This window comes from Oratosquilla oratoria, chromosome 4 (assembly GCF_046742065.1).
Source record: "Oratosquilla oratoria isolate Oo_2021 chromosome 4, ASM4674206v1, whole genome shotgun sequence".
NCBI classification, from domain to species: domain Eukaryota; kingdom Metazoa; phylum Arthropoda; class Malacostraca; order Stomatopoda; family Squillidae; genus Oratosquilla; species Oratosquilla oratoria.
Window position 1 is genome coordinate 31027430 of NC_134780.1, and position 12500 is coordinate 31039929.

At 38.5% G+C, this 12500-nt stretch overlaps 1 protein-coding gene across 3 annotated transcripts in view; it reads left to right on the forward strand.

The window, feature by feature from the left end:
• The window catches only part of LOC143024736 (uncharacterized), a 604673-nt gene that overhangs the window by 18437 nt on the left and 573736 nt on the right, over window positions 1-12500 (forward strand). The window lies entirely within an intron of this gene.

Here is a 12500-nt window from a genome sequence, read left to right on the forward strand (position 1 = left end):
TTGTTAGGCGTCACCATAGAACACGATAGTCAAGGAGCACAAGGGACAGCTTATCAACTCTGTCAAGACGCTCGGCTTCTCTCGATGGTTCTATAAATACCTCGACAAGACCTCCGTTCATCCCTCAGGACAAACAGCCTTTCAATCATTATTTCTATACAAAGATGTGGTTGGAGAGCTTCGTCTACTTACTCGTGGTCTGATGCAACAAGGGAACGTTTAGTGTAAATTATATGATGTTTAGAAGCTTCGCTGATTTGTCTTCAACCCGGTCATTGTATTTTTTTTTTTTTTTTTTACATGGGTACGTTTTATCAAAGTTGATATCAGTGATGATGATATATTTTTTATTTATTTAATTATTTATACAACGGCAATTAACATGAAAATTATAGACTCTTTCGCATCCCTGGTTGTCCTCTTCTTCCTCATCCCCTTCCTTCTCCTCTTCCTCTCCTCCTCCTCCTTCATTCTCCTCCTTATCCTCTACCTCTTCCTCTTTTCTCTCCACTCCCTCTTCTTCCTTCTCCTCCTCCTTCTTCTCCTCCTTTTCCTTCTCTTTCTTCACCTCTTCTCCTTCTTATTCTCCTCCCTCTTCTCCACCATCTTCGTCTTCTTCTTCCTTTCTTCCTCCTCCACCTCTTCCTCCCCCCTCCTCCTACTCTTCCTCTTTCTCTTCATACTCCTGCTTCTCCCTGTCCATATCCTTTGTTCTCTTCGTTATCAGGATAGTCATTATCACTACTCTATTCTTCTTTGTCGTCACTTTCGTCGCTGTCGTCTTTGCTCTCATCATCATCGTCGTCGTCGTTTTACTTGTGACGGTCCACTTTAAACCTCCTCCATCGTTGCTGACACAGCACTTGTCATCCTCGTCGTTGTCATCATTGTTGTTCTGTGCCCCACTTCAGTCGTTGTCACCATGGATACCTTTACTACCACCCTCATCCTCCTCCTCCTCCTCCTCCTCCTCCTCCCCATCATCATCATCATCATCATCACCATTACTAGCATGTCCATCATCATCATTAGCATCACCATTATTAGCATGTCCATCGTCATCATTATCATTGTCCTCATCGATTTATCTTCGTCGTCATCACCACCTCATCCTCATGTTCCTTTTCCTTCTCCACTGCTGCTGCCGATACAGCAATACTCTTCATAATCGACAGTGCTTCAGTCACTCAAAACTTAATTGTCGTGTTCGCGTGCTTGTTTGCGTTAGAGAGATGCTATGTTGTGTCTACACATCGCGAGCGTCTGTGGGATCATGGCGTCGCTGGAAGGAAGGAAGGACAAGGCGAGATGAGGCCAGACGTCCTCTTTGCTCTCACACTCGCTCAAGCGCCGCCACATTGGACTCTATATCAAGTTCGGAATTTATCCCCCTTTTATCAAGACGCGTCTTCTGGTGACTTGCAAAAGAGGATTTTAGCGTAGACGCGCCATGCCACTTTCTGTCCAACCCCCAGAACATAGAGAGGCCACTTGGCGCGAGCGCAGTCGACCATGGAGGTACGTTTGCTTCTTTAGTCGCTTTAACCACTTCGCTAGGTTCAGCGACTTTGGTCGTTTGGTCTAACGAACTTTCCCATTAATTGAGGCCTCGTTGGTCGAGTTGTTTATGTAATGGACAGTAGTTTACCGGCGCTTCTGTCCTTTTGGACAATCTCGAGCCGCAGTCGTATTCTTCCTGATCAGATCGAAGTAGGATCTCCCCAAACGATGATCGTCAGGGGATCCGCAGGAGACTCAAATACGTGTGACTTCGTAAACAAAAGCTTCCCTCAGCTGAATGAAATCCTCTGACAACAGAATAAACATAAGAGTCGAATATAAGAAACAAAGGTTTGAAATTTTCATGACTCGTTTGCTGCTGAACAAATTGGCGTCGTGCATGCCAAATATATACAGAATTGTCCCAAATATAGCGAGGACATATGAGGAGAGACTATAAAGTTTGGATTACCCACACTGGAAAATTGAAGAGAGAAAGGTGATATGATTATGTTGAAAACAGAGAAAGATATAGAAAAGAGTTGATAGAAAATTAAATTTGAACCAACTGTCAGGTTTTACAGTATAGTGACTTAGTTTGTCGAACAGTAATGTAAGGTAATAAAAATTTTAATGACAATGTCTATTTTACTGAATGCAATTGATTGTAATCTGCCTGGAATAACTTTTGAAATAAACTGATTGAAGGTAATGGTTATTAATTAATTTACCTCTGCTTTCTTGTGCATAGGATTACGGAACAAACATTTTTCATATATATTTCATATAATCACATGGAGGTATAAAGGCAATACAGTAAACCCTCGATATAGCAAACAATATGGGGACAGGAGTCTGTCGTTATATGCTAACATCCGTTATAACCGGTGGAAACACCGGACAGATCCGTTATATCCCGAAGTTTGTCCGGTGTTAGAAATCATTAGGATAAGAAATTATAGTGTGGGTTGTGATGCTGCACTCAGCTTAATGAATAAGATATCTGAAGGTTTTTATAGTCTCAACGTTTAAAAAAAAAACGTTTTTGTCTTTCGCTTAGGAAGTACTCATTTGAAAGATGCTGTGAAAGTTTGTTGTCATTAAGACTTTCTTTTCCTTAAGTATACGATTATGATCTCCATAGTTATATTTCTTAGTCTTCGTTCAGCGGTGTGGAGGAGTTTCTCGGGTAAATAAAATAATTTGGGAAATACATTTAGGAAAATGTGCTCATGGACATTTTGCTGGAATGTGTTGACGTCAAAAGTGTTTTTTAGTCATGTGTCACAGTTGAAGAAGGTAATAATAATAATAATGTTAGTAGTTCTTCTCACCTCACCAATCTCCTGTTCGGCGCACTGCCTGTTAGTGGTCCAGTTGTGCAAAAAAAAGACGCCAATTTCTTCTGTTATGATGGAGTTGTTGTTCTTCCACTGTCTGTACATCAATTCCTCTTTTCTCTATTGCCTCCTTCATGTTCTGGATCCAGCCTATCATGCGGGGTCTTCTCCTTGGTTCTCTTCCTTCAAGTAGTAGTAGAAGTAGTAGAAGAAGTACTAGTAGTAGTAGTAGTAGTAATAATAATAATAATAATAATAATAATAATAATAATAATAATAATAATAATAATAATAATAATAGTAATGATAATGATAATAATAATAGTAATAATAATAATAATAATGATAATAATAATAATGATAATAATAATTAATGATAATAATAGAAATAATAAATAAATGTCCTGGGGAGGGGGGTTCCCAGCGCGAAAGTGTTATTCTATTGCATGGAGAATAAATTTCTTTTACGTGATAAACGACCCGGCCCGGCGTAGACATTAAAAAAGAAAAAAAAAAAATCAAGATAAGTGATTTTTTACGTAGATGGTACTCTTACATCTGAATAAAATCGTCTACTTATAGAAAATAAAATCGTGAAAACTTTACTTTCTAATATGTAACAAATATCCTGTAGAATTATCGTCTGCTTGTGAATGCTCGTCGTTTATTATCCTCCTCCTAGGTTTATTCTGCCGTCAAGTGATTTTATTCAGCTGAAGGGAAACCTAGACAAACGTCATACTGTGGTTGTATTACTGGCAGTATGATGATATAGATTATGCGCTTGATCATATACACACGCTACAAATGTGTCTGAGAAAAGTGAGATTCACGTATATGGCAACATCTTTAGGTGGAACTGTTGTCATACAATCTGTTTTATTTTTTATTTAGTTAGTTATTCATTTATTCATTTATTTATTGCTGATATATGATTTAGGTTCATAAGCTGGTGTTTATGCCCTAAGAAGAAGCTCCTCTAGTTTTGGATTGATTGAAATATTCACCTAGATGTTTTATCTATTCACCAGTCTTCGTCTCCAAGAGGACAGCTTGTATCAGTATGATTTCTTTTCGTCGTGTTTTGTACCATTATTGTACTTTACATTTCTCATTAAGGATACAGCATAGCTTTCATCAGTAGTTAATGATCAGTAATCAGTGACTGGATGTAAGTGATTGAATATTTATATACATGCAAGCTGAACACACACAGATACGCGATTACACGGGCACACACACACACACACACACACACACACACACACACACACACACACACACACACACACACACACACACACACACATATAGGTGCATTCATATACACACGCGCGAACACATACACGCACACATACACGTGCACGCACACACACACACACACACACACACACACACACACACACACACACACACACACACACACACACACACACACACACACGAATTTGAGGCTAGGTATGATGAATTGAGAGGAGACGGGACCTAACGAGCGTTACTCCTTTCCTGTATACTACAGGTAGGTAAAGGCAATTAGGCATACACACACTCACACACACACACACACACACACACACACACACACACACACACACACACACACACACACACACACACACACACACACACACACACACACACTGCAGTGACACTATATTCTCTTGTGTACTAATTGTTCGCGGGCGCAAAGTCGAGACATCTTGTGGAGACATCTACCTTAAGAAATGAGTCGAGGGACCACCCAACCCTCTCGGAAAATAATAATGATAAAAATACTAAATTCTTCTGTCAGGTTTTTCTCCTGCAATTAAAGAAAACAATTTTGACTTTCGTTATGCAACTAGAATTGTCTCTTGATTCGTACTTATTCTTGGTCGAGACATCTTGCTTCATGTAAACATTCTCTCTTGCTCTTCGTAACGAAAACGGAATCGAACGGGCGCCAACTTAGTTTCGATTTGGTTTGTGCCGAGCGTGGGCGTTTAGTGAAGATTTGTGATTTTTTTTTTCTCTTGTGTGTGAATAATGGATCTCCTATTGTTCTTAAAAGGACCACGATATCCTTCCAAATATAATTTTCTTTCAGTCGTGTGATGACTGCAAGGATTATTGTGTTAAAGTGATCTATCCGAACAGTGATGGAAGAGGCTTGGAAATTGGAGGGAAGCAAAAGTATGAGCCAATATTCAAATTTCTATTAATTTTTTTTACCCATTCTCTGCACTAATGGAGAAATCATTTATTGTCCATTTTTTGAGAGGATATCGTGGGTGAAGCCTTTATGGGATTGAGTATACCAACTGGTTCGGAAAACCCATATCTTCCATCACTGGTTGTATAAATTCAAATCCAACAAACAAGATTCACTCGTACTTGCAGTGTACCCAAGGTAAGTTCTGAGATGTTTCTTAGGTTCTTTACTACGGATTAGCTAAGTGAGCCACAGTGAGGTTAGGATGATTTGGGGATAAAATGCAACAGACGGGCAAATTCTCCGATCCCAGTTTGGGTCCGCCAGTTGCCCAGGTAGTGGGGAACGCTGAGAGGTTAGGTTAGGTCACGTAACCCATCCAACGGCGTAATCGGCCACCCAACCTCCAACCCCCCCTAGCCATCAACCCTGCCCACCCAGTTCAATTATACATGTACACACACACACACACACACACACACACACACACACACACACACACACACACACACACACACCATTATTCGAATATATCTTGTGCAAAGACGGGACACCACGGGCATAGCTCCCTTTCCCATAAGATACAACTAGGTAGTAAACACACACACACACACACACACACACACACACACACACACACACACACACACACACACACACACACACACACAATATATATATATATATATATATGTATGTATGTATTCACCTGGGTCTTTTTGGATCACGTGTTGGACTCGTGATCGACAGCTATTTCCCTCCCGGAAGAGAGCTCAGAGCTCGTATGACCGATCTATGGGTAATGCTATGACCTTACACTCACACACACACACAACTCCCCGCCCACGAGAGTTGGAGTAACGACTCGAGGCGCAGCGATACTGAATTAATTTCAGCCCTGGGCAGGATTCGAACCCAGTACCCCCGGTACCACCGTGCTGAGAGTCTGAGCCTCTACCAACTGCGCCACCGAGTCGTGTGTGTGTGTGTGTGTGTGTGTGTGTGTGTGTGTGTGTGTGTGTGTGTGTGTGTGTTTAAATATACACACACAAATATATACATACACAAATAGACCTTCTCTCCCTTTTAGGGGAGGCAACCAGCCAAGGCAAACACCCACTCCCACTCACTTCCGTCACCCATTTCCCCTCTTTCATCTTAGCATTTTGTGGATGAAGGAGCATTTCCACCTCCTCTCACTCCCCGAATCAGAAGCAGTGCAGCAAGACACAGTACACCCAGCAAGGACAGCCGCTTCAGCCCTCCCTCCCTCATCCGCTGGTGCAAAAATAGAGAAGACGAGTAAGTGTAAAAAAAAAAAAAAAAAAAAAAAATTAAGTTTAAACTTAGTAACAAAAAAAAAATCTAAGATGATTGGGGAAATCGACAAATGAAATGTTTCTTACGAGTTGGACGTGTTATTCCATTGTTGTTGTTGTTGCTGCAGGAGCGACACAGAAAATCGTAATAGATTTGTCCTCCGGAAACGTAATTATGCATCAATCGAAGGGATCTGGGATTGTAGATTATGTTTTCTCTGTTCTATGCCATCGTGATGAAAGTCTGCCTCGTCTTTGGTTTTCGTTATGTTCTCTGTAGATAACAATGTGCGATTGGAGAAGTCTCATTCTTATCTTGAGTTTGCTAGCATTTCTTGAAAGCTGTTCAATGCAATATTTGTTTTATTTTAATCGTGTTTATTTTGTTGAGACGACGATATTGACATCAATGCCATGCAAACAATAGACAAGCAAGTGATGCCATGATAAGCGAAGAGAGAGAGAGAGAAGAACAAGTTAGGGTGTGCGTGTATATAAGGTCACATACCTATAGATCGGTCAATATATGAGTTTGCGCTTTTATTCAAGAGGGTAATAGATGCCGATCATAAGACCAACACGTGATCCAAGACTAGGGAATCTCAGAGATGCATGCGCGTGATTGTGAGTCACTACAGCATGATCTGAACAAAGTACAGGAATGGAGTAGAAAGTGGGAGATGGAGTTCAACACTAAAAAGTGTAGTAGAATGGAATTTGGAAAAAGCAAAAACAGAATAATAGGATCATATAAATTGGGAGAAGAAGGAATAAAAAAAGTAGAGAATGAGAAGGACCTGGGAGTCATTGTTATGAATAATATGTCACCTGAGAAACATATAAATAAGATTTTTGGAGAAACTTATAATTTGATAAGAACAATCAAAGTGGCATTTGCATACCTGGATGAAGAAATGGTGAAGAAAATTCTAACCACTCTGATAAGACCAAAATTGGAATATGCAGCAACAGTATGGTCACCAAGTACAAAAAAATGTATAAAAAAACTTGAAAGAATACAAAGAGCAATTACAAAATTGGCACCAACACTCTCAAAACTATCATATGAAGAGAGACTAGCAAAACTTGAACTACAGACATTAGAGCAAAGAAGAGAGAGAGGAGATTTGATAGCTATTTACAGAATCATGAAAGGCATAGAAGTTATTGATAGAGAGAATCTGATAAAATGGGATGATGGAAACACAAGAGGACATGGAAGGAAAATCAAGAAGGACAGCTATAGAAGAGATCTGAAAAAGAACAGCTTTCCTCACAGAGTAATAGACAGTTGGAACAAGTTGGATGAAAAAATAGTGTGTGCAAGAACAATACATGAATTTAAAAATAGTTTAGATAAAATGAGATATGGAGACGGGACCCCACGAGCGTAGCTCTCCTTCCCGTGAAATACAACTAGGTAAATACAACTAGGTAAACTAGGTAAATACACACACACGCGCGCGCGTTTGCGCGTATTCTTAAAAACATCGGTTAACACATTATAAACAGAATTTCACACCCAAGGTCGTAACAATTCCTAAGGTATATTTACTCGTAAAATAATTCAGTGACATCTCAAAGAATATAAACAATAAGAGTATCAGTGAAGCTTGTGTTTTTGTTATATGTATGTTTGTGTGTGTTTATGTCTGTGTGTATGTGTGTGTGTATGTGTGTGCGTGTTTGTGTATATATATATATATATAATATATATATGTGTGTGTGTGTGTATGTTCATCTGCCTATGAATGTGCGTGTACATGTGTGTTTATGAGAGAGAGAGAGAGAGAGAGACAAAATGACAGAAAAAGAGACGGGTGGGTGGGTGGGTGAGGGCACAGATAGAGACCGAGAGAAATAGAAGAGGGATAAGGGGGGAGACATAGAGAGGGAACCCTAACATCACAGAGGCTTTCAAGTATGTACTCAGTCTGTATTGCTCTACTGAGAGGGACGATGCATATTACATGGGACACAGCAACAAGGTAAACTATGTCAGCTTGTTTGGTCCTATTTGTAAACATTCCAGATCCTGGGAAGAGGAGTCAGTATATTTACTTTAGAAATGAAATGCGCTCCTATTAACCAAGACTAGACTCTCCTTCTAAAGTTGATCTAAAATACACAAAGGGTTGAGCGCTTTTAGGAAGAGAGAGAACGGGATGGAAAGGATTTGAACTGAAAGGTCACAGAGGTTGAGAATATATATATTATATATTTTTTCTTTTTCTGAAACTTGGAGGAAATCAAAGATCGGAATACTGAACGTTTTCGTCTATTTAAGACATTTTCAAAGTACATAGTTACACAACAAAGTACAGCTTAAATACAATAGTGTAGAGAACAGGAGAGGTCACTCAACATAAATACATAAGGATTGTCTTACAAAGGAACAAAAATAGAAATAATAAAAATAAAAAATAAAAATAATGACAAGAAAAAATAAATAAAATGGGTGACAATTGACACAGGTGACAAAAGGTCACACAAGATGGCTAAGGCGGAGCTTTGTGACATTGCCTCACAATCTGGTTGATGACAAAATTATCGAGTTTGAAAAGACCAGTGCTTAAATTGAGATTCTCATTGAAAGAGTTTTTTTAATGAGACACGATTCAATAATATTCCTTACCGAATAAGAACTACATGAAATAACATACATGAAATAATTTCTTGGAAATTGTCCCAACCAATGCATTGGTTGTAGTCTCTAATGTGAGCAAAAAATCCACTTGATGATTGGCCAGTACGGACACTATACTTGTGTTGGCTCAACCTAAATCTTAATTCCTTGCCAGTCTGACCAATGGTAAGGAATATTATTGAATAGTGTCTCATATAAAAAAAAAAAAATCAAATTCATTCCCTCTGCCTCTGCTTTCCACACCTCTTTTACTAACCTTTTTTTGCTTATTCTTTCCATGTGTCCAAACCATCCCACTACTGTTTCATCAGCCCTGTCATCTCATTTTCCACTTCTGCTCTCCTTCTCACCTCCTCGTTTCTCCCTCTATCCAACCTCGTAACCCCTACCATACTTCTCAGACATTTCATCTCAAACACATTCAAACTTTTCTTCTCTACCTCTCTTAAATTCCAAATCTCTGACTCATACAAAGTTGTCGGCGCAATCACCCCTTCATACAATCTCTTCTTTGCATCCATTCCCAGATGCCTATTTCTCATGACGCTTTTTAATCCCCCCAAAGGCATTTACTCACTTCTCTCAATCTGCAATTTACCTCCACCTCTTTCCTGCCACATGCTACCCCAAATACCTAAAACTATCCACCTCCTCTAGCCTCTCTCCTCTAAGATTTACTTCCAACTTACTGCCATCCTCTCCCATGGTACATCTCATGATCTTGGTTTTACCCACAGTTACGAGTATGTATCTTCAATTTTTTCCTATCGCATAACATCCCAAACTCCATCACTAACTCCCGTAATCCCCTAATACCCCCTCTGACCCTGCTCCAAGCGCAGTGTCGTCAGCAAACAACAACTGGCTCCCCTCCCACTTTTCTCCATTTTCTTTAACCATATCCAGTTCTCTGCCCATTACACCTTTACCCACCACCCTATCCATGTACACATTAAAGGTCAGATATCAACAGATATACCATTCGCTAAAAATCATCGTATTGCTCGAAAAAGTACTTTTTAAAAGCATACAGAAGAATTTATTCAGAAAATTCACTTTTAATTGCGCCTCGCATACCACTTTTCCGAAGTCTAGATATTCAGAATAACAATATTGTTTGTTTGGCAACTGTGACGTCACGAACGCGGAATTCCCCGAACCTTTCCCGAAGCGCACGGGCGGAATGTTTCGAATAGCAGACGACGCAATGAAATGAAGACAAAACTTTTTTGCCAAATTTGATAAGATGTATATATATAATTTGATAAGATGTATATATGTAATTTGATAAGATGTATATATATAATTCCACCATCTACATCTTATCAAATTTGGCAAAAAACAGTTTTGTCTTCATTTCATTGCGTCGTCTGCTATTCGAAACATTCCGCCCGTGCGCTTCGGGAAAGGTTCGGGGAATTCCGCGTTCGTGACGTCACAGTTGCCAAACAAACAATATTGTTATTCTGAATATCTAGACTTCGGTATGCGAGGCGCAATTAAAAGTGAATTTTCTGAATAAATTCTTCTGTAATAGGTAAAAACTTTATTTGTATGCTTTTAAAAAGTACTTTTTCGATGATTTTTAGTGAATGGTATATCTGTTGATATCTGACCTTTAAATAGCCACGACATTAGCGATTCAACAACGGTTTCAGTCATCCTCTCAAGTGAATCTCTGGCACTGTAAATATAGATATAAAATAAATGAAGCAGATGAAGTAAATGAATGTCAATAAACAAAATATATGAAATATACGAATAAACAAAAGTATGAAAAACATAGTATTTATAAGATAACAAATAATAAAAAAGAAATAAAGTAACTATATAGGCCACAGTGGAGGAACGACCAAGAAAATGTGTAGTGGTTGGCCCAATAATTTTCTTATGTGCGTTATGGAAAGCTATAGATTTGTGATTAGGATAAATTTACGGATTAAAAAAAAAAAAAAAAACGCGGGTCTGATATATATATATATATATATATATATATATATATATATATATATATATTCAAACTTAAATAATGAGCTACGACTGTTTGTAAAAAAAATTTACTACTTTTGCATTTTTCCCATTATGAGTGCAAAGCTGATCAGTCTACTGTTAATGTGCCTTTTTATATAATTTTATTTTGTTTTATTTTTATTTATTTATGTATTTATTCATTTATTATTATGATTATTTTTGCATATTTGGCTGTTTCTTCACTTCTACATTTTCACTAGCCTTCTCCAAAACTATACGCATACACTGCATACATACATTCAGGCATACACACACACACACACACACACACACACACACACACACACACACACACACACACACACACACACACACACACACACACACACACACACACTCGATAAGACGGGTGGCCGTACAAAGTCATCGTAAACCGTGCAATTTTTTTTTCGGTGATTGTTGTCTCTCATTTATTGCCTCCTTTATCCTTCTCTCTCTCTCTCGCTCTCTCTCTCTCTCTCTCACACACACACACACACACACACACACACACACACACACACACACACACACACACACACACACACACACACACACACACATTTATTGCCTCCTTTATCCTTATCTATCATCTCATGTCACCCCGTCTTGTTAAACGTCAACTTTTCTTTTCTGTTTTACAGCTTTCCTGACATCGTTCCCTTCCTTCTTTGAGACCTTTCCTTCCCCTCGTCTCCTCCTGAACTGTAGATAGATCGAGTCTTGCAGAAAAAAAAATATTTAGTGCCTTCCATAATCAAGTTACAGGACAAGGTCCTCTTCAGAAGATCAGAGAGAAGTCTAGGGTCCCAGGTCACCTTTGAGCTTTGATAGATTTGGAATGATAAAGTTGTGTGAGTTTCTCTCTCTCTCTCTCTCTTTTTTTGTATCAAAATGTTTTGCTCAGTAAGGAAATCGTCATATAGATTTCTTTTCTTTATTATTTTCTTGTCTTTGTATTTTCTCTTTTCTTTTTTTCTTTTCCTTTCTCATTTTTATTTTCTTTTTTTTTCTTCCTGCGAAAACGCTGTGACGTCAAGTCGTTTTGTAATATTTGTATGCTCAAACCGTTGACCGACTTAGCGAACGACCATGATTAAGTCTCTAGATCAATTCTCCTTCAATTTCTGTAGCAATCTAAGGAAATTGAAAGGCTATAAAATAGCCCCTGCCCTACCTGGCATCTACCACACGACTCAGTAACTTTCCTGAAAAGGAGAAGGATGGAATTAGGTCGAAAGGTTCTTGTAAAAAAAATTCTTTTATTGAACTCGTCCGTAAGCATTAACAGTCACTTATGATGGAGTAAGCATAACATAGATTGCAGTTATTTAAGTTTTAATGTTCAATTTTCCTAAATGAATAGTCATTGCCATTTCTCGTAAACTGAAGAATTATTTTGTAAAAAATCGATCATTAGATCTATTAATTACTTTTCCTGATAGATATATTGTTACAAAGAGTTTAATGCTATGGGTACTTCTTATTTTCAA